Consider the following 23,415-nt stretch of genomic DNA (forward strand, 5'->3'; position numbering starts at 1 on the left):
GGGAGAATACTCAGTTAGTGCACTTAACAGTATGGGTTCAAATCCCGCAGTTACTATCTTCTTTCTTTCTTATTCAAACTCAGAATAGTGTATCACTAAATATACTGAAAAAGAAGCTTCAAACTCCAGAGCTTCGGTGGCTTAGGAGATAAAGCACTAAACTTTCATCTTGGAGACCCGAGTTCAAACCTCACTATTGTTTTGGTTAAATTGCCATCATTAAACAAAACAAAATGAGCAAAAAAGCAGGTGTCAATGTGAAAGCCAGGATGGCACTACTGGCTATACCCGTTGGTTGCGGACAAGGTTACGGAGAATTGTGGGTACGAAACCCACCTTAGGTGTGAAGTACACCGAAAGAAATACCTGGGGCGGTATGACAGGACAGAGGGCCGAGCAGAAGGCGGAAACCAAAGGCTCACGAGCACACGGTGAAACACGGACCAGATTACAGGCATACCTGCGGCGGTAAGGCAAAAGCACGGATAATCCTGGGACAGTAAGACAAAGCAGTGACGGCTCGGACATACCTGAAGCGGTAAGACGAAGTAGGCTGAACTGAATGGCGGGACAAGGAGAGAGAGGGGCGGTACCAGGAGAGAGAGAGGCAGGACAAGGAGAGAGAGGTGGCGCAGAGAGAGGAGAAGGCGGAGCAAAAAAAAGAAATAGAGAAAGGTTTTTTTTTTTGGAAAAACCTCTTTTTTTTGCAAAAATTCCTCAAACTACTATCAGCGTGGTGATTTGATCCCTGGTCTGCTGTGTCAGGCTTGGATCTCTAACCGAGAGCTCTGACCACTAGACCACCAGTTTCTCATACTAACAACTGTTCGTTTGTTTTATTTAAAGATACAACTCCTCCACAGGTTTATAAAAAAAAAAAAGTGAAAATTGGATAAAACATTTATGTTTAAAGTAAAACTACATATTTTCATTATAAACCTGTTCAATTATTTAATGTAATTACAAATAAAGGGTCTAAAAATAATTACAATTAATTGAACGACTTTAAATAATATTTAAGTACTCTAATAAAAATATTTTAATAATTTAAAGACATTTTCAGAGTTTAAAAGAGTAAAAAATGACAACTGACAAATTAATCTCACTATAGATAAATTCAATACTAAATGACGGGAATAAATAACAATAAAATATATAATAAAATAGCAACCATCCTGACAAATACAAATGTTTCAATTGCTACAATGTAAAAAGAGCAGAAGAGTAAATTATATTAATGAATATGTGAAAAGATGAACGTACAGCTACTGAAAAGAGCTGTTCACCGGTATGTCTTTATAAGCCTGAATGACAGGGAAATCAAAAATAAATAAATAAAATAACTTGATGCTAAATATTTTTCCATGTTCCAATAAGAATGACATGAGTTTGAGAAAGTTATTATCTATATTTGTCCTACAACACACATTCATTAAGTCTACTGGCCTTTTAATAACAAAGAAAAAATAAGAGAAAAGTACAGACAAATTACCTTAGCATGATGAGCAGATGAGCATAATTACAGCGACCGTCTGTCCATGTGTCCAAACACAAACTCTGCAAGATAAAAAAACATTAATAAATACATTATTCCACCATATATTTAAAGTTAGGATGGAATACATGAATCAATAAATAAAACTAAAAATCTCTTTATTTTTATATTGCATATCATTACTATTAGATTTAAAGTTATATTATTATTTTAGATCTATTTCATTACTTGCATGTCTATTTGGTTATTTTCATGCAGTAAAATCCATGTCAAGCATTCAAGGCTATATGCATTACATAATTTTATCTATATAAATATTTATTTCTATATTTAGTTGTTTTAGTACAATTTATAAGATGATTTACAAGAAGAAGAGAGTATTGCCACATAACACAATCAAATGGTAACTAGTTTATAGTGCTTAGTTTAATTTTAGCCAATGCAGTTGCGTAGATGTGGAAAAGTGTACAATATAAACATGTATCATTATATATATTAAAGTTTAAAACATGAAACTGGACGCACAAATCATTAATTCTGGATTAATCATAACCGGAAGCTTAAAAAATAAAGATGTAATGATGCTGTCATGCAGATGAAAACATGAATTCATTAGACTGCATACAAAAACAAACAGCACTACTGCTTAATATTATTATTCTACATGATAAACTTTACAGGAATCACCTCAATCCAAACGCCATTAACGATTAAATGCAAATTAAGCATTGCTATATAATCTTTTAACGACAGAAGTGTAGAGTTACTTACAGGTGATGGAGTGTCCAGCATTCCTGCACCTCATCCGGGGATAGTCGCGTGTTTTTGCCTGAAGGGCTGAAATGTGTGCTGATAAGTGGCATTTAAAGGCTCTCACTGACTGTCACCTGCAGTAAATTTATTTTTATATCTTCAAAACGGTCAGAAAGCTTTGTTTTGACTGTGGTCAAGCGTCGTGTTGTTTACAGAGCCAAAGGTGAGTCTCGTGCGGAACGTGAGGTCTCTTGCGCCTCTAGCGGAGCGGAAGAAGAACAGCACACTTTCTACAGGACAGACGGAAAATGACTTCCAGTTATCGACTGTCATTAAATATCTAGCTTGAATAGGCCCTCCTGCATATGACTGAATGGGTTTAGTGATTACATTTTTTCTAAGTAAGTAATTAAATAAATAAACAAATATTCTATCACTCATTGTATCTGCAGGGTCCCTCTTGTGGTCATCAAGTGTATCGATCTTCAAGCAGAAGTGGCTGTCTGCTTTGCTCTGCTGCAGGTGAGTGTGCACCAATTATTTCTTCTTTATTTCTGAACGAATCTGTCAGTTTTTCGAGCATCTGAATTATAAGATAAACGTAGAAACTATCGGTAAAATATTGGTTCAGTAATGAGCTCTCAGAGGAACTGGGGTAATGGAGGTCGCTAAATGGCCAGTGTTTAGAGAGTCATCTGGACAAACACAAACAAACAACACGAGATACAAGATCTTCAACACTGCTTTTGGGTGGTTTGATTATTGTTGGAGTGTTGTGATTGACTTTTTTGTACCCACATAAACATTGTTTTGTTTGGTTTGTTTATTTATTTTTGTTGTTTTGTTTTTGATGTCAAATGACATGACACCGCGAAATGAAGGTAAATAAATAACTTCTTTCATTGTTTTCGATTGACTCAAAGCGGCAAAATGTTGTAGCAATAATCTTGACTGGGGCTCATCTGCTAAAATAAATAGAGAGAGAAGTGTTGAACACTGTTGTCACCAGCATGTGGTGTTTTGAGCACTTCTGTCTGTTTGCAAAGCAGCTTTTCAAGAAGAACATCATTCACACACATTATTATTTCTGTAAATTCTGTTGAACAGATGATATTTAAAAGTTTAATAATGTTTTTATTGAACATTGTTTTGTTTAATAATATTATTATTAATTAATTTCGTTTATTTTATTATTTAATAGTTTTATTGTCTATAAAATGTAATATAAAAATGCTTAGACTTGAGTTAAAATGTCTATGACGTGTGTTTGTTTTAAAGGTCACCAATGTAAGTATCAGTGTAAGTGTAGTCTATATGCAAGAGTCAGCCATAGTCAAACACAGGTTAGTTGAAGTGAAGTCGTAATGGATAAACTCAAAGACCACAAGAGGGAACTGAAGCTCACCTGCTGTTGATGTTAGTGGAAGATAAGTTAGATAGGAAGTAAGGTAATGTAGATTTTTTTGTGCTGGTCCTGACTAGCTTAAACCAGCAACAAAACCTAAACCTTATCAACATATGATTTTTCAGCAGAGGTGATAGATAATATTGTTACATTATTATTTCACACATATATAATATTTATCACACAAAAACATCTAAAAATAAAATCACTGTCTGGATGAGATCTCATTGAAACAACAGGCCTGTAGCCAGGGGGTGTTCGAGTGTCCCATACACGAGCTCATTTGTCTTATTTTTACCGCTATGCCATCATAAATTGTGAAAATAACCCATCAAAGAAGGCCTCCATTTAATGCAAACTATTATTTTTCGTGAGCCCAACATCCATCTGTGCAGGAAAACATACAATATGACAAAAGTGAAGTCTTCTTTCACTACACGTAGCCCAGCTTTTATTCTGAATCTTGGATCTTATTCTTGAAAGAAAAAAAAACTATAAAAAGGTTTGAAGCACCAAAATCAGCCCTTATTAAAGTTCATTTGTATACTATTTAGGCTATTTTTGTTTTCCATGAACTTTCAAAACATACTTTTCTTTTACAAAAACTTTAACTTCAACTCTTTTTTTTCTAATGATATATGATGTAACAAATTTGTGTTTAAAATAAGTATTATTTTCATATTTCTTTATTTTATATATTTAACAAATGTTTTTGGTACATGAAAAAGTGTGGTTATGATGACCATCCGACAAGCTAATCCAGCTAAAAATAGTGTTTAAAATGTCATTAAAATGCAATATTTTAACCTCATAATTAAATAGAACATAAGGCGAATAACTGCAAAAGGTCCACTTTCTGAGAAAGAAGAACCACCCTTTTAACCAGACCGGCTACAGGCCTGAATGATGATGATTAATGTCCAGGTCATGCTGGATTACCACATTATTGGTCACAGTCACACCACTATTTATTCAGCAATCAATCATAAATCTCTATTGTAACATGTCTGTTTTTCTCTATGAAAGCTTAAAATGTTGATAGTTAGTGCACATCGACAAGAACACTTAATTGGAGCAAAAAATGAATCAAAAAGAGAGAATTGTGTGAGAGAATCGCAGTCTCAGTTCCCATTGAGAATAAATGTGATTCACATCTGAGAAAGAATGGTGCTGCCCTCATGGTTATTATTATTATTTCTGTGACAAACGGCATTATCAACACTTAAGAGCAACGCTCAGACTCTTGTGTGAGCTCTTAACTCTTCATTTATATCAGCCCCTCATATTTTTTCTCCTTATTAGGATGAATAGGTTATTCTCCTCACTTTTGAAAATGTTTTGGATGAAAGGAACTGCTATATGATTATTTACTGTTTATTTATTATTATCTGCTACATAATTATTTTACCCGGCATGTGAAAGCATGACATTGACATGTGGGTTATTTCCAAACTAATCTAAATCATCTGATTAATTTGTGTTTATTTTTAAATTAAATATTTTATATAATTATTATTGAAATTTTATATTTATTTATTCATTTTCCTTCGGCTTAGTCCCTTTATTCATCAGAGGTCGCCACAGCAGAATGAACCCTTTATTGGATTTATTGGAGGGTCAGTCCTCCAGAAAGAGAATAATGTGAACCTAAACATCTGGTGAATAGACGGTGGAGCAATATTTACTTAATTAATGCACTTTTTGTTTTTTTGTTTTTTTTTTGCAGGCAAAAGCAGAAGCCCGTCTGGACACAGTTCTAGTGCTCAGGGGAGACACCCGTCCCGTTCTCAAACACACCACAGCATTCACTCATTGTAGAGATGGGAAGTCTGTACCGTAAAGCCAGATTAGTGGCTAGCCAGTTCAGTTTTAGTTTAGTTTGCACTAATTCTTGGTTTTAGGTTCCATAAAGGAGCTCAGCTCATCTCGGCTGCTCCCTGATATCATGACAATAAAGAGTGATTGAAGTCCAGCTGCCTTCATGTTACTTAAATCTATATTGTTTCAGCATCGATATCACAATCTGCAAATCTGCAATAGTCACATCACAGGATCTTCTATGTTGAGTCGGGATTGTGATTAACCAGAGAACAGAGTTCAGTTCAGAACAGTTTAACCCTCACTGAGTGAAAGATTTTTCAGGCCTGCATTAGACAATGTAAGATTTCAAGTGAATTTAAACCATTTGGGCGCTAGAAATGATCAAATGTGTAGCTTCAACAAAGAATAATTGCATTGAATTATTTCTACAGTGAAGACTAAAGTAGTCAACATTTGAAGTGTATCAGAAAAGTGTTTCAAAATGTTCCTAAAACCAGACGAGATGTTGTTAAACAGTTTGAGGACCACTTTAATGAAAGGTTTTCACCTTATAAAGTGATATTTTACATTTGATCTTTTAATTTCTGTCCCTCAGTACTGTTAGACTCTCCAGAAAGTCATAAAGCACTGTTTATATCATTTGTATATTTCTTCTATTTTATTAATTTATGCTTGTTGTATGTTTATTATATTTTATGCAGATTCACTCTCGATAAAATCATCACAATCAACATTTGTCCAAATTCAAATTATTATTCATATTGTGAAATTATATTCCTATTGCAGTATATATCGCAGAAAAACTAAATATCGCAATGTCAGTTTTTCCCAATATCCTGCAGCCCTACATAAAACCCAGAACTTGTGCAAACTAAACTGAAAGTTAACCGTCTAACCAGCTAATCCAGCTTCACACTACAGGCCCCTGACTGGACTGCTGATGTGTTTATTTTAATGACTCTTAGGACAGTGGTTCAGTTCAGCTTTGATTTGAGAGACTAAACTGATGTGGCAAGAAAACATTATTCCATGTAGTAAAACAAGAGATCTGAGTTATACAGCATCATAAAAATGGTCAGTAAAATATATTATCAAACTCAAAATGATAACACATACATGTGTAAATGACAATTCATACAAAAAAAATCAATAATTCAACAGTTGTTCAACAGTAAATTGTTGTTTTAATTATTATCTGTGTCATAAACAATGCAGCACATCAGTCTGGATGTTTCTAAAGATGCTGAAGGCCTTGATTAGCTGCTGCTGCTGTTTTTAATCAGGGCTGAAGTATAAAGAAGAATTTCTGATACATTATAAGACATTCAGAGAGATGAAAAGTCAAAAAGCAAGATATTTATATACTTTATTAAAAGATTTAGGATCGATATTTAGAGAACTTCAAATCCCCTGATGCTTATTCATCATTTATTTGAGTTGTTTTTATTATTGTATTTATTAATATGTATATTTGTGTATTGTTTTAATTATTAATGTGAAAGGACAGACTGTGATTGTAAATTGATTGTTATTTCAGTCTTTTGGGTAATTTAATGTGTTATTAATGCCTTTCTGTTATTGTTCAGGCACTCTTATTGAATAAAAAATCAGGGTTGCAGCTAAACTCAGGAGAGCGGCTCAGCAGGATCAGGATCACACAGCTGTTTTTAAAAGTCCTGCTGATGTTTTTATGTATGAATGCAGATAGACCTATTGTCCACAAGGTGACGCTCATCAACACACTGATCTGCTCTCGTGTGTTCCTGTTATTCATGTGTTTTATCAGTCTTTCAGCTGCTCTTCAATGTAGTCTCATGACCAAACTTAAACCTGAGTCTAAAACATCTGAAAGCCTCAATCTCAGTGGCGCAGCAGGAAAGTCAACAAGACCAGAGTTCAGCTCTCAATATTGCTGATGCTGAATTATTATCAGTGTTAGCTAAACTAGACTTACTAACAATAATAAAGAAATAGCTTATAGAAATGTCTGTGGCTCAGTGGATGACCTGCATTTTCACATTGTTGTTTATCACAACAAATCTCAGGATAAAACTGAGACAGAAAATCAGCAGAATGTGTCAGACTCAGTGGCTCAGCTGATAAAAGTGTTGTGTGTTTATCACAGAGTTCAAGTCCTGCTGTTGCTCATGTTAAATTATTATAAGTGTTGAAGCTGAACTAAACATTTAAACATCAAAATATAAAACATCTTCACATCCTCTATGGTGTGTGCGATAAAGAGATTGCTTTACAATGCTCATGTCCCATTAAAGCCCATGAGCTGCATTACATGCAACAAAGTTTGTCAAACAGCAGCAGCAAGTGTGAAAGTCAGTGTGGCTCCACTAGATAAGCACACCTTACTAGAACAAGAGGCTGTGGTGGAATTGAGGGTTCAAACACCCTCTCTACATTATTGTTTTGCTCTGTTTTTGTGAGACAGAATTTAATGCTTTAGTGTGAAAATGTTTAAGCATGTGATGTGAGACTAAATACATATAGTTAATGACCCAATCTGAAGCATCTTTGAGCGCACAATGATAATCAGTAAACTGCAGTTCTCCATCCGCTCCACTAGGCGGCGCGAGCGGCTTCTGCTTCAGTCTGACTCACAGCTTCAGGTGTTTGTTTGACAACAAGGAAGAAGCGTGTGATGACAGATGACAGTCACCAAAACAAAACACCTGCAGTTTGTTTTAAATACATAATTTACAGATGACAGCTTAGCGACAGACTCTTAATGTGTTTAAACAGCACATATTCCAGCTCAACAGCAGATTAAAGCAGCAGAATCTGCGATCAAGTGCAGGAATCGACTGAAGAGACTCACCTGTAAGTATCAGTTCCTATAAAGTTCTCTTTCTGCTTGTAAAATGACTGACACGGGCTCTAGAAACAGCTTTTGCGCTTTATAAAGAGCGTTGATTAATAGTTTCTGCTGTTATGAATACAGCTCGTCTGTCAGTTGATGGATATTTCTGTTGTGATGGATGAAATGAGGTGAACACTGTAAGAATCAGAGCTGATGTTGATGCTGTCTTTAATCTTCAACATGTTCAACAGTGGAGTCTGACAAACAAGCATGACTGAAGCTTTCCTCAGCTTAATGAAGTATTATCTGATTGTTTACATGTCTCTTGCTAATGTCGCTGATAGAGTTTATGTTTATAGTTTATTTGAGAGAGAATATTGTGATATTTATATTATAAAGCAGCATAAATCTGCACTTATCCTTGTTTAAAAGTCAATTACTGCGCTTTTGTAGAGCTGCAGTCTTCAATATTGTACCTGTCAAATAGACACTATACTGTATGTCATCTTATGTTGATGAAGGATAATGTTGGTGAACTCTGATAAATTCTGCTGTTTCAGATGTGCTTTTGTAGTAAAGTCTTTATTTGTGTGTTTCCAGAATGAAGGTTGTGTTTGGACTGTACAGCCAAGAGAAACGGAGCTCTGGGACACTTGACAGCCATGGACTGTAAGGACGGACGTCTGCTGCTGGACAGGTGAGACCCGCACCTTGTGTTTGAGGTTTGGTGTATCGGTTACTATCCTTTTCTTTCTGGAGGGTCGTCCCTCTGGAAAGGAAATGATAGTAACCGAAACGGGAGGAGAAGGGACGAGGGTCCAAAATTTCATACAGCTAAATTTAATTTTGTAGTAAAAAGCAGCATAACCCCTGCTGTACATGGCCCCGTAGGTCAGGGTGGGACCCGACCCATCCCACCCCTTCTTTCACACCACATTCACACATATCGCAGTGATCTGGCTGGGATTGAACCAGCGACCTCTTAACCCATGAGGCATTGCTCTACCACTGAGCCACAGATCACATATAGAGTGATGTGCTGGAACTTATATTTGACTATTCAAGTGAACATGAAAACATTTAAAGCTTGAGTGGGGTTTGAACCCAGATCTCTTTGATGATAGCACAGTGCTCTACCACTGAGCCACATTTCTCATGATAAATCACATGCTGGAACTCATATTTGACTATTATTTCACTGCTCTCTGTGCAATAATAGAGCAGAGCTGGGTTTGAACCCAAGTCTGTACAACAGCCTTCCACACAGAGATCATGTGTTCATCCAATAGCACCACTGTGGCACTTACATTTGAATGAGGAGTTCAGCAAAGTTTGTCAAATATGTTATTTATTTCATGTTTGCAATAGTGAGATTTGAACTCAGGTCTTCTTTATTAAAACACAACGCTTTTACCACTGAGCCACAGATCTCCTGATTTAACACCTGCTAGAACTTAAATTTCAACCAGATTTTACTAATATCCTGATTAAACGTCAACCAAAGTGGGATTTGAGCCCACAACTCCATCATGAGAGCACGTGTATAACCACTGAGGCTTTCACAACTTTGTTCTGTGTTTTAGACACTTTGTTGGATTTATTTGTGTTTATCCAACAGCAGAATTCGACCCGTGACTCCATTATCAGAGAACATGTGATTAACAGCATGCACCACTGTGACTTTCATGTTAAGCTTTGTGTTTTAGACACTTATTGGGATTTGAACCCATGAATTCATTAACACTGAACAATAGATAAGCACATGTGCCACTTAGACTTTCACACTCAGTGCAGATGTTTCAGACAATTTATTGGATTTAAGAACATCTATTTATCACATTTTAAAATGAGATTTAAACCCAGGACTATCAAGAGTTTGGACTCTCAGGTGTTTCTAATCAGGTTGCAGGTGAACTGGAAAGTGGCTCTTCAGGATCAGGATTTTCCTAAAGGAAAGCTCTTTGTGTTTCAGTCTTCATGTGTTGATGCAGATCCACTGATTGTCCACAAGAGGGAACTGAAACACTGATCTGATCTACCAGCTTTTCATTTTAGTTCAGTTCAGTCTTTTAAAACTGAGACCCTCCTTTGGTAAGTTATTAAACTGGATGATGTGCCATTGAAGAACCCCACAGAAAACAAAGATGTTAAAATAAAATATATATACAGTCATTTTTAAACATTTTCAATAGTAATATTGTTTTGTGTTGCACCACTCCAAACAAGCTTTAAAATACTTATCAAATCTAAAATGAAATCAGTGTTTCAGTTCCCTCTTGTGGACAATCAGTGGATCTGCATCAACACATGAAGACTGAAACACAAAGAGCTTTCCTTTAGGAAAATCCTGATCCTGAAGAGCCACTTTCCAGTTCACCTGCAACCTGATTAGAAACATCTGAGAGGGGTAATTAAGGACTTTCAGCAAACAAGAAGCTTCAAGGCAAATGACAGGATAAATAGATGTTCTTAAATCCAACAGAATGTCAGAAACACCAGCTTTCACTGTGGAACTCACAGTGGTGCATGTGGTTAAACACTTGTTCTTTGTTAATGGGTTCAAATCCCACTTTTAATTGTTATAAATGGGTTAACCCTAACCCTAAGTGTCTGAAACACCAGATCTGAGCAAATAAGTCACAGTTGTGTAAGCTGTTAAACACATGCTTGTTAATCATGGAGTTGTTGGATCTCATCCCCCTTTTCATTTTAATAAACAGATAAAAAAAATCCAACATGATATCTAAAACACCAGATATGTGTATGGGAGTCACAGTGGCACAAGTGGTTAAACACATAGTCTCTGATGATGGATTTGTGGGTTCAAATCCCACTTCAGTTGATGTTTTAACAGGATAGTAGTAAAATCAGGTTGAAATATAAGTTCCAGCAAATGTACTGTTTGGAAATCTGTGGCTCAGTGGTTAGAGTGTTGAACTGTAATAAAGAATACCTGGGTTCAAATCTCACTATTGCAAACATGTAATAAATAACAAAATATTTGACAAACTTTGCTAAACTATATAAAACACACACAAATAAAACAAAACCGTGTCCTAAACAAGTCTCTGACTCAATAGCTCTGCAAGAGTGGGGTTTGAACCCTGGTCTCAAAGATTTAAAGCTTGATGTGTTAATACTTGGGCTACTGAAGCTGTGAAGCCAAAAGCAGTTTTGAATGAGCATTTGTTGTTAGTTTTATAAACCTGTAAATGCTGTTTCTGAAAGCTGTCTATAAAAGAGAAGTCCAAAACATAAAGCAAATCTGAGACTTAGTGGCTCAGTGATAAAATCTTTGAGCTTTCAACTTGGAGACCCATGTTCAAATCCCACTGAAGCAAGTGTTTAACCCTATAAACTAACACTTTTTTAACGAAATAAATTAAAGCTTTCAACAAAACCCTGAACAAAACATCATCAAACCCTTCAATTCAATGGCTCAGTGGTAAAATCTTTATCCTTTCAACTTGGAGACCCCAGTTCAATTCCCACTGATTCAAGTGTTTAACAAAAGAACAATTTTGGTAAAATAAATTAAAGTTTTCAACAAAACCCTGACCAAAACCATATAAAGCCAACAGATTTAATAGTTTAGTGGTAAAACTTTGATTTTTCTTCTTAGAGACCTGTGTTCAAATCCCATTTTATTTAACTCTGTAAACTAAACATTTTTGGCCTTACAAATTACATTTTTAATAAAATCATGTTCAAAACAGCTTTAGTCCACAGCTTCAATGGCCTAGTGGTAAAATATTTGAGGTTTAGTCGTTTAGACCTGGGTACAAATCCCACTATTGCAAATGTTTAACTCTGTAAAGTAAAAAATTTTAGTCATATAAACTAAAGCTTTCATCAAAACACTGTCCAAAAGCTTCCTGAACTCACAGATACAATGGCCCATTAGTTAAATCTTTGAGTTTTCATCTTGAAGATCCGGGTTCTAATCCCACTATTGCCATTGTTTAAATCTGAAAACTAAACTCTTTTGTCACATAAACAAATTTTTGATCAAAACCAGCTCCAGAAGCACAGCAAGACTTCAGATTCAATGGCTTAGTGTTAAGACCACTGAGCTTTCATCTTGGAGACCCGGGTTCAAATCCCATTATTACTTTTATAAAATTCCTAAACAGCTGATAAAACTGCAAAAAGAACGACTAAAAACATCACTAAGCCTGTGGCTCAGTGGGAGAATATTCAGTTATTGCACTTAACAGTATGGGTTCAAATCCCGCAGTTACTATCTTCTTTCTTTTTGATTCAAACTCAGAATAATGTATCACTAAATTAACTGAAAAAGAAGATTCAAACTCCAGAGCTTCAGTGGCTCAGGAGATAAAGCACTAGGCTTTCATCTTGGAGACCCGAGTTCAAACCTCACTATTGCTTTGGTTAAATTGCCATCATTAAACAAAACAAAATGAGCCAAAAAGCAGGTGTCAATGTGAAAGCCAGAATGGCACTACTGGCTATACCCGTTGGTTGCGGACAAGGTTACGGAGAGTTGTGGGTACGAAACCCACCTCAGGTGTGTGGAGTACACCAAAGAAAATACCTGGGGCGGTATAACAGAACGGAGGGCGGAGAAGAAGGCGGAAACCAAAGGCTCACGAGCACATGGTGAAACACGGACCAGATTACAAACATACCTGATGCGGTAAGGCAAAAGCACGGACAATCCTGGGGCAGTAAGACAAAACAGTGACGGCTCGGACACACCTGAAGCGGTAAGACAGTGAAGTAGGCTGAACTGAGAGGCGGGACAAGGAGAGAAGGGCAGTACAAGGAGAGAGAGAGGCAGGACAAGGAGAGAGAGGCGGAGCAAAGAGAAGAGAAGGCGGAGCAAAAAAAGAAATAGAGAAAAGCTTTTTTTTTTTTTGGAAAAACCTCTTTTTTTTGCAAAAATTCCTCAAACTACTATCAGCGTGGTGATTTGAACCCTGGTCTGCTATGTCAGGCTTGGATCTCTAACCGAGAGCTCTGACCACTAGACCACCAGTTTCTCATACTAACAACTGTTCGTTTGTTTTATTTAAAGATACAACTCCTCCACAGGTTTATAAAAAAAAAATAAGTGAAAATTGGATAAAACATTCATGTTTAAAGTAAAACTACATATTTTCATTTTAAACCTGTTCAATTATTTTATGTAATTACAAATAAAGGGTCTGAAATAATTACAGTTAATTGAACGACTTTATTAAAATATTATTATTATAATACTTAAATACTTAAAATTACTTAAAAACATATTCAGAATTTAAAAGTGTAAAACATGACAACTGACAAATTAATCTCACTATAGACTGTTAAAAGTTCTATACTGAATCATGGGAATAAATAGCATTATATAGAAGGTTATGTTATTATTTTAGATCTATTTCATTACTTGCATGTCTATTTGGTTATTTTCATGCAGTAAAATCCATGTCAAGCATTCAAGGCTATATGCATTACATGATTTTATATCTATATAAATATTTATTTCTATATTTAGTTTTTTAGTACCATTTATATGATTTACAGGAAGAAGAGAGTATTGCCACAACACAATCAAATGGTAACTAGTTTATAGTGCTTAGTTTAATTTTAGCCAATGCAGTTGCGTTGATGAGGAAAAGTGTACAATATAAACATGTATCATTATATATATTAAAGTTTAAAATATGAAACTGGACACACAAATCATTAATTCTGGATGAATCATAACCGGAAGCTTAAAAATTAAAGATGTAATGATGCTGTCATGCAGATGAAAACATGAATTCATTAGACTGCATACAAAAACAAACAGCACTACTGCTTAATATTATTATTCTACATGATAAACTTTACAGGAATCACCTCAATACAAACGCCATTAGCGATTAAATGCAAATTAAGCATCGCTACATAATCTTTTAAGGGTCTAAAAATAATTACAATTAGTTGAACGACTTTAAATTATTAAAATATTATTATTAAAGTACTTAAATATTATTTAAAGACATTTTCAGAATTTAAAAGAGTAAAAAATGACAACTGACAAATTACTCTCACTATAGATAAATTCAATACTAAATGACGGGAATAAATAACAATAAAATATATAATAAAATAGCAACCATCCTGACAAATACAAATGTTTCAATTGCTACAATGTAAAAAGAGCAGAAGAGTAAATTATATTAATGAATATGTGAAAAGATGAACGTACAGCTACTGAAAAGAGCTGTTCACCGGTATGTCTTTATAAGCCTGAATGACAGAGAAATCAAAAATAAATAAATAAAATAACTTGATGCTAAATATTTTTCCATGTTCCAATAAGAATGACATGAGGTTGAGAAAGTTATTATCTATATTTGTCCTACAACACACATTCATTAAGTCTACAGGCCTTTTAATAAAAAAGAAAAAATAAGAGAAAAGTACAGACAAATTACCTTAGCATGATGAGCAGATGAGCTTAATTACAGCGACCGTCTGTCCATGTGTCCAAACACAAACTCTGCAAGATAAAACAAACATTAATAAATACATTATTCCACCATATATTTAAAGTTAGGATGGAATACATGAATCAATAAATAAAACTAAAAATCTCTTTATTTTTATATTGCATATCATTACTATTAGATTTAAAGTTATATTATTATTTTAGATCTATTTCATTACTTGCATGTCTATTTGGTTATTTTCATGCAGTAAAATCCATGTCAAGCATTCAAGGCTATATGCATTACATAATTTTATATCTATATAAATATTTACTTCTATATTTAGTTTTTTAGTACCATTTATATGATTTACAGGAAGAAGAGAGTATTGCCACAACACAATCAAATGGTAACTAGTTTACAGTGCTTAGTTTAATTTTAGCCAATGCAGTTGCGTAGATGTGGAAAAGTGTACAATATAAACATGTATCATTATATATATTAAAGTTTAAAACATGAAACTGGACACACAAATCATTAATTCTGGATGAATCATAACCGGAAGCTTAAAAAATAAAGATGTAATGATGCTGTCATGCAGATGAAAACATGAATTCATTAGACTGCATACAAAAACAAACAGCACTACTGCTTAATATTATTATTCTACATGATAAACTTTACAGGAATCACCTCAATACAAACGCAATTAACGATTAAATGCAAATTAAGCATTGCTATATAATCTTTTAACGACAGAAGTGTAGAGTTACTTACAGGTGATGGAGTGTCCAGCATTCCTGCACTTCATCCGGGGATAGTCGCCTGTTTTTGCCTGAAGGGCTGAAATGTGTGCTGATAAATGACATTTAAAGGCTCTCACTGACTGTCACCTGCAGTAAATTTACTTTTATATCTTCAAAACGGTCAGAAAGCTTTGTTTTGACTGTGGTCAAGCGTCGTGTTGTTTACAGAGCCAAAGGTGAGTCTCGTGCTGAACGTGAGGTCTCTTGCGCCTCTAGCGGAGCGGAAGAAGAACTGCACACTTTCTACAGGACAGACTGAAAATAACTTCCTGTTATCGACTGTCATTAAATATCTAGCTTGAATAGGCCCTCCTGCATATGACTCAATGTGTTTAGTGATTAACCTTTTTTTTCTTAATAAGTAATTAAATAAACAAACAAACATTCTATCACTCATTGTATCTGCAGGGTTCCTCTTGTGGTCATCAAGTGTATCGATCTTTAAGCAGAAGTGGCTGTCTGCTTTGCTCTGCTGCAGGTGAGTGTGCACCAATTATTTCTTCTTTATTTCTCAACGAATCTGTCAGTTTGGATTACCACATTATTGGTCACAATCACACCACTATTTATTCAGCAATCAATCATAAATCTCTATTGTAACATGTCTGTGTTTCTCTATGAAAGCTTCAAATGTTGATAGTTAGTGTACATGGACAAGAACACTTAATTGGAGCAAAACATGAAACAAAAAGAGAGAATTGTGTGAGAGAATCGCAGTCTCAGTTCCCATTGAGAATAAATGTGATTCACATCTGAGAAAGAATTGTGCTGCCCTCATGGTTATTATTATTATTTCTGTGACAAACGGCATTATCAACACTTAAGAGCAACGCTCAGACTCTTGTGTGAGCTCTTAACTCTTCATTTATATCAGCCCCTCATATTTTTTCTCCTTATTAGGATGAATAGGTTATTCTCCTCACTTTTGAAAATGTTTTGGATGAAAGGAACTGCTATATGATTATTTACTGTTTATTTATTATTATCTGCTACATAATTATTTTACCCGGCATGTGAAAGCATGACATTAACATGTGGGTTATTTCCAAACTAATCTAAATCATCTGATTAATTTGTGTTTATTTTTAAATTAAATATTTTATATAATTATTATTGAAATTTTATATTTATTTATTCATTTTCCTTCGGCTTAGTCCCTTTATTCATCAGAGGTCCCCACAGCAGAATGAACCCTTTATTGGATTTATTGGAGGGTCAGTCCTCCAGAAAGAGAATAATGTGAACCTAAACATCTGGTGAATAGACGGTGGAGCAATTTTTACTTAATTAATGCACTTTTTGCTTTGTTTTTTTTTTTTGCAGGCAAAAGCAGAAGCCCGTCTGGACACAGTTCTAGTGCTCAGGGGAGACACCCGTCCCGTTCTCAAACACACCACAGCATTCACTCATTTTAGAGATGGGAAGTCTGTACCGTAAAGCCAGATTAGTGGCTAGCCAGTTCAGTTTTAGTTTAGTTTGCACCAATTCTTGGTTTTAGGTTCCATAACGGAGCTCAGCTCATCTCGGCTGCTCCCTGATATCATGACAATAAAGAGTGATTGAAGTCCAGCTGCCTTCATGTTACTTAAATCTATATTGTTTCAGCATCGATATCACAATCTGCAAATCTGCAATAGTCACATCACAGGATCTTCTATGTTGAGTCAGGATTGTGATTAACCAGAGAACAGAGTTCAGTTCAGAACAGTTTAACCCTCACTGAGTGAAAGATTTTTCAGGCCTGCATTAGACAATGTAAGATTTCAAGTGAATTTAAACCATTTGGGCTCTAGAAATGATCAAATGTGTAGCTTCAACAAAGAATAATTGCATTGAATTATTTCTACAGTGAAGACTAAAGTAGTCAACATTTGAAGTGTATCAGAAAAGTGTTTCAAAATGTTTCTAAGACCAGACGAGATGTTGTTAAACAGTTTGAGGACCACTTTAATGAAAGGTTTTCACCTTATAAAGTGATATTTTACATTTGATCTTTTAATTTCTGTCCCTCAGTACTGTTAGACTCTCCAGAAAGCCATAAAGCACTGTTTATATCATTTGTATATTTCTTCTATTTTATTAATTTATGCTTGTTGTATGTTTATTATATTTTATGCAGATTCACTCTCGATAAAATCATCACAATCAACATTTCTCCAAATTCAAATTATTATTCATATTGTGAAATTATATTCCTATTGCAGTATATATCGCAGAAAAACTAAATATCGCAATGTCAGTTTTTCCCAATATCCTGCAGCCCTACATAAAACCCAGAACTTGTGCAAACTAAACTGAAAGTGAACCGTCTAACCTGCTAATCCAGCTTCACACTACAGGCCCCTGACTGGACTGCTGATGTGTTTATTTTAATGACTCTTAGGACAGTGGTTCAGTTCAGCTTTGATTTGAGAGACTAAACTGATGTGGCAAGAAAACATTATTCCATGTAGTAAAACAAGAGATCTGAGTTATACAGCATCATAAAAATGGTCAATAAAATATATTATCAAACTCAAAATGATAACACATACATGTGTAAATAATAATTAATACCAAAGTCAATAATTAAGCAGTTCATTATTCACTGACATGATTTTAAAGTAAATATATAATTAATATTATCTGTGTCATAAACAATGCAGCACATCAGTCTGGAGCTTCTAGTGATGCTGAAGGCCTTGATTAGCTGCTGCTGCTGTTTTTAATCAGGGTTGCAGCTAAACTCAGGAGAGCGGCTCAGCAGGATCAGGATCACACAGCTGTTTTTAAAAGTCTTGATGATGTTTTCATGTATGAATGCAGATAGACTTATTGTCCACAAGGTGGCGCTCATCAACACACTGATCTGCTCTCGTGTGTTCCTGTTATTCATGTGTTTAATCAGTCTTTCAGCTGCTCTTCAATGTAGTCTCATGACCAAACTTAAACCAGAGTCTAAAACATCTGAGAGCCTCAATCTCAGTGGCGCAGCAGGAAAGTCAACAAGACCAGAGTTCAGCTCTCAATATTGCTGATGCTGAATTATTATCAGTGTTAGCTAAACTAGACTTACTAACAATAATAAATAAATAGCTCATAGAAATGTCTGTGGCTCAGTGGATGATCGCTCGTCTGCAGATCATCAAAGTCTGATTTACAATCCTGCATTTTCACATTATAGTTTATTACAACAAAATCTCAGGATAAAACTGAGACAGAAAAACAGCAGAATGTGTCAGACTCAGTGGCTCAGCTGATAAAAGTGTTGTGTGTTTATCACAGAGTCCTGAGTTCAAGTCCTGCTGTTGCTCATGTTAAATTATTATCAGTGTTGAAGCTGAACTAAACATTTAAACATCAAAATATAAAACATCTTCACATCCTCTGTGATGCGTGAGATAAGAGTTCGTTTAACACTTTGGAGTCTTGTGTTCAAGTTACATCATAGCTTATGTTAAAGCCAACAAGCTGCATTACATCCAGCAAAGTGTGTTAAACTGCGTCAGTGAATGTTAAAGTCAGTGTGGCTCCACTGGATAAACACACCTTAGTTGAAGATGAGGCTCTGATGGAGTTGTTGGTTCAAAAACTGCCTCTATATTATTGTTTTGCTCTTTTTTTGTGAGAGAGAATTTAATAGTTCAGTGTGAAAATGTTTAAGCATGTGATGTGAGACTAAATATATATAGTTAGTGACCCAATCTGAAGCATCTTAAGTTTAACAATTCTAAATTCCGTTCTTCAACCGCTCCACTAGGCGGCGCGAGCGGCTTCACGTTCAGTCTGACTCACAGCTTCAGGTGTTTGTTTGACAACAAGGAAGAAGCGTGTGATGACAGATGACAGTCACCAAAACAAAACATCTGCAGTTTGTTTTAAATACATCATTTACAGATGACAGCTTAGCGACAGACTCTTAATGTGTTTAAACAGCACATATTCCAGCTCAACAGCAGATTAAAGCAGCAGAATCTGCGATCAAGTGCAGGAATCGACTGAAGAGACTCACCTGTAAGTATCAGTTCCTATAAAGTTCTCTTTCTGCTTGTAAAATGACTGACACGGGCTCTAGAAACAGCTTTTGCGCTTTATAAAGAGCGTTGATTAATAGTTTCTGCTGTTATGAATACAGCTCGTCTGTCAGTTGATGGATATTTCTGTTGTGATGGATGAAATGAGTTGAACACTGTAAGAATCAGAGCTGATGTTGATGCTGTCTTTAACCCACAGAACTCAAAAAGGGATATTTGTTGTTTAACAGTTAAGCATGTATAAAGGTTTTCTCCGCTTTTATGGAGGATTTTCAGACTTTGTTTACATGTTTTTTTTTGCTGAATTCACTGTCAGACATTTAGAAGTAATTAATTGTTGGTTTTTGCTTTATGTTTAGTTTTTGAGCTAGTAGCATTCTGATATATTAATAATAAGCATGAAAAAACGTGTTAAACGGCACTGTTATTTTATTGCACTGAATATTTTATTAAATTAACTGTAGATGTGTCATCTTATGTTGATGAAGGATAATGTTGGTGAACTCTGATGAATTCTGCTGTTTCAGATGTGCTTTTGTAGTAAAGTCTTTATTTGTGTGTTTCCTCTCCAGAATGAAGGTTGTGTTTGGACTGTACAGCCAGGACAAACGGAGCTCTGGGACATTTGGGACTGTAAGGACGGACGTCTGCTGCTGGACAGGTGAGACCCGCACCTTGTGTTTGAGGTTTGGTGTATCGGTTACTATCCTTTTCTTTCTGGAGGGTCGTCCCTCTGGAAAGGTAATGATAGTAACCGAAACGGGAGGAGAAGGGACGGGGGTCCAAAATTTTATACAGCTAAATTTAATTTTGTCGTAAAAAGCAGCATAACCCCTGCTGTACATGGCCCCGTAGGTCAGGGTGGGACCCGACCCATCCCACCCCTTCTTTCACACCACATTCACACATATCGCAGTGATCTGGCTGGGATTGAACCAGCAACCTCTTACCCCATGAGGCATTGCTCTACCACTGAGCCACAGATCACATATAGAGTGACGTGCTGGAACTCATATTTGACTATTCAAGTGAACATGAAAACATCTAAAGCTTGAGTGGGATTTGAACCCAGATCGCTTTGATGAGAGGACAGTACTCTACCACTGAGCAACATTTCTCATGATAAATCACATGCTGGAACTCATATTTGACTATTATTTCACTGCTCTCTGTGCTATAATAGAGTAGAGCTGGGTTTGAACCCAAGTCTGTGTAACAACTTTCCCCACAGAGAGCATGTGTTTTATCTAGCAGAACCACTGTGGCTCTCACGTTACATGGCAAAGTTTGTCAAATATTATGTTATTTATTGCATGTTTGCAATAGTGAGATTTGATCCCAGGTCTTCTTTGTTACAGTTCAACGCTCTAACCACTGAGCCACAGATCCCCTGACTGAACACTGTCTGGAACTTCTATTTTAACCTGATTTTACTAATATCCTGTTAAAACATCAACTGAAGTGGGATTTGAACCCACAAATCCATCATCGGAGACTATCTGTTTAACCACTTGTGCCACTGTGACTCCCATACACATATCTGGTGTTTTAGATATCATGTTGGACTTTTTTAAACAGTTTATTAAAATGAAAAGGGGGATGAGATCCAACAACTCCATGATTAACAAGCATGTGTTTAACAGCTTACACAACTGTGACTTATTTGCTCAGATCTGGTGTTTCTGACATTTTGTTGGATTTAAGAACATCTATTTATCTTGTCATTTGTCTTGAAGCTTCTTGTTTGCTGAAAGTCCTTAATTACCCCTCTCAGGTGTTTCTAATCAGGTTGCAGGTGAACTGGAAAGTGGCTCTTCAGGATCAGGATTTTCCTAAAGGAAAGCTCTTTGTGTTTCAGTCTTCATGTGTTGATGCAGATCCACTGATTGTCCACAAGAGGGAACTGAAACACTGATTTCATTTGAGATTTGATAAGTATTTTAAAGCTTGTTTGGAGTGGTGCAACACAAAACAATATTACTATTGAAAATGTTTAAAAATGACTGTAAATATATTTTATTTTAACATCTTTGTTTTTTGTGGGGTTATTCAGTGGCACATCATCCAGTGTAATAACTTACCAAAGGAGGGTCTCAGTTTTAAAAGACTGAACTGAACTAAAATGAAAAGCTGGTAGATCAGATCAGTGTTTCAGTTCCCTCTTGTGGACAATCAGTGGATCTGCATCAACACATGAAGACTGAAACACAAAGAGCTTTCCTTTAGGAAAATCCTGATCCTGAAGAGCCACTTTCCAGTTCACCTGCAACCTGATTAGAAACACCTGAGGATGTTAATTAAGGACTTTCAGCAAACAAGAAGCTTCAAGGCAAATGACAAACTCTGTGATTCAGATAATAATACAACATTTATTTGACTAAACTAAAGCTGAAATAAAGAATTATTAAGATGCAGAAAGACAAACTGAATAAAAAAAGAGTATTAAAGTCTCCCACACCGTCTTTACTGAAGTCTGGAAATTGAACTACACCTTTAAATCCAACTCTTTATAGTCCTGGGTTTAAATCTCACTTTTAAGTAAAGAAACATGTCAATAAATACAATAAAATGTCCAAAACTCCTGCTTTTATTGTGAAAGTCACAGTGGCGCATGTGTTTAAACTTGTTTTCTAAAGTTGTGGGTTCAAATCTTGCTTTTAGATGTGATAAATAGATGTTCTTAAATCCAACAAAGTATATAAAACACCAAAAGAAGTTGCGGAATCACTGTGGTGCATGTGGTTAAACACATGTTCTCTCATGATGGTGTTGTGGGTTCAAATCCCACTTCTGTTGATGTTTTAACACGATATTAGTAATATCAGGTTGAAATATAAGTTCCTGCAGGTGTTATGTCAGGAGATCTGTGGCTCAGTGTTAGAGCGCTGCACTGTAATAAAGAAGACCTGAGCTCAAATCTCACTATTGCAAACATGAAATAAATAACATAATATTTGACAAACTTTCCTAAACACCTTAGGCAGGCATGACTGCCACAGTGGTGCTATTGGATGAACACATGATCTCTGTGTGGAAGGTTGTTGTACAGGCTTGGGTTCAACCCCAGCTCTGCTGTCTTATTTCACAGAGAGCAGTGAAATAATAGTCAAATATGAGTTCCAGCATGTGATTTATCATGAGAAATGTGGCTCAGTGGTAGAGTACTGTCCTCTCATCAAAGCGATCTGGGTTCAAACCCCACTCAAGCTTTAAATGTTTTCATGTTCACTTGAATAGTCAAATATAAGTTCCAGCACATCACTATTTATGTGATTTGTGGCTCAGTGGTAGAGCAATGCCTCATGGGTTAAGAGGTCGCTGGTTCAATCCCAGCCAGATCACTGCGATATGTGTGAATGTGGTGTGAAAGAAGGGGTGGGATGGGTCGGGTCCCACCCTGACCTACGGGGCCATGTACAGCAGGGGTTATGCTGCTTTTTACGACAAAATTAAATTTAGCTGTATAAAATTTTGGACCCTCGTCCCTTCTCCTCCCGTTTCGGTTACTATCATTTCCTTTCCAGAGGGACGACCCTCCAGAAAGAAAAGGATAGTAACCGATACACCAAACCTCAAACACAAGGTGCGGGTCTCACCTGTCCAGCAGCAGACGTCCGTCCTTACAGTCCCAAATGTCCCAGAGCTCCGTTTCTCTTGGCTGTACAGTCCAAACACAACCTTCATTCTGGAGAGGAAACACACAAATAAAGACTTTACTACAAAAGCACATCTGAAACAGCAGAATTCATCAGAGTTCACCAACATTATCCTTCATCAACATAAGATGACACATCTACAGTTAATTTAATAAAATATTCAGTGCAATAAAATAACAGTGCCGTTTAACACGTTTTTTCATGCTTATTATTAATACATCAGAATGCTACTAGC

At 35.8% G+C, this 23,415-nt stretch overlaps 3 long non-coding RNA genes across 4 annotated transcripts; 2 read left to right on the plus strand and 1 right to left on the minus strand.

Annotated features, from left to right (window-relative positions):
• Positions 1–2,662: 2,662 nt before the first annotated feature.
• Positions 2,663–5,625, plus strand: LOC130223092 (uncharacterized). Its single transcript, XR_008836576.1, has 2 exons — positions 2,663–2,770; positions 5,380–5,625. It is a non-coding gene; the product is annotated as an uncharacterized LOC130223092 (long non-coding RNA).
• A 2,451-nt stretch (positions 5,626–8,076) lies between these two features.
• On the plus strand, positions 8,077–18,000 carry LOC130223090 (uncharacterized). Of its 2 annotated transcripts, none has more exons than XR_008836574.1 (4): positions 8,077–8,306; positions 8,894–8,983; positions 15,920–15,989; positions 16,835–18,000. It is a non-coding gene; the product is annotated as an uncharacterized LOC130223090 (long non-coding RNA). The 2 variants fall into 2 exon arrangements; XR_008836573.1 differs by having other exon boundaries at positions 8,078–8,306; positions 8,887–8,983.
• On the minus strand, positions 12,558–15,840 carry LOC130223091 (uncharacterized). Its single transcript, XR_008836575.1, has 3 exons — positions 15,483–15,840; positions 14,712–14,776; positions 12,558–13,036 (listed from the first exon to the last, which is right to left on the minus strand). It is a non-coding gene; the product is annotated as an uncharacterized LOC130223091 (long non-coding RNA).
• Positions 18,001–23,415: the final 5,415 nt, after the last annotated feature.

Source organism: Danio aesculapii, chromosome 4, assembly GCF_903798145.1.
Source record: "Danio aesculapii chromosome 4, fDanAes4.1, whole genome shotgun sequence".
In the NCBI taxonomy this organism is placed as follows: domain Eukaryota; kingdom Metazoa; phylum Chordata; class Actinopteri; order Cypriniformes; family Danionidae; genus Danio; species Danio aesculapii.